Source organism: Sinocyclocheilus grahami, unplaced genomic scaffold (assembly GCF_001515645.1).
Source record: "Sinocyclocheilus grahami isolate Dianchi unplaced genomic scaffold, SAMN03320097.WGS_v1.1 scaffold14657.1, whole genome shotgun sequence".
NCBI lineage: Eukaryota > Metazoa > Chordata > Actinopteri > Cypriniformes > Cyprinidae > Sinocyclocheilus > Sinocyclocheilus grahami.
Genome location: NW_015515427.1, coordinates 1 through 393, shown reverse-complemented (window position 1 = coordinate 393; position 393 = coordinate 1).

Below are 393 nucleotides of genomic sequence, written 5' to 3'. Positions count from 1 at the left end.
TACTATGTATAAGGTGGGTGCAAGGATTCAACAATGGCACATTTAAATTTGTCGACAAGAAAACAACATGCTACACCTGCGGGAATTTCATTGTTTTCCTCAATGTGGAAACTAGACGAGGAACACTCTGCAGAGTCCTGGTTCTGGAATTGGGGCCTTTACAGCCAGTGGGCATCGCAGGCGTCTTGCTTTCACTGACCTCAATTTGAACCCTTCCATCTTTGTCTACAACTATCCAGAGTTTGAGCTGATGTGTGAACTGCAAGGTCAGTTTTTTTATTTTTATTTCCTTGAATAACAAGCTATGAGTGCTGATTGTAGATGCTATCAAACTTTTTTAGTGCACACAAAATTCTATTAATGTATAAAACTCTACTCTTAGTGCTTTTTCTT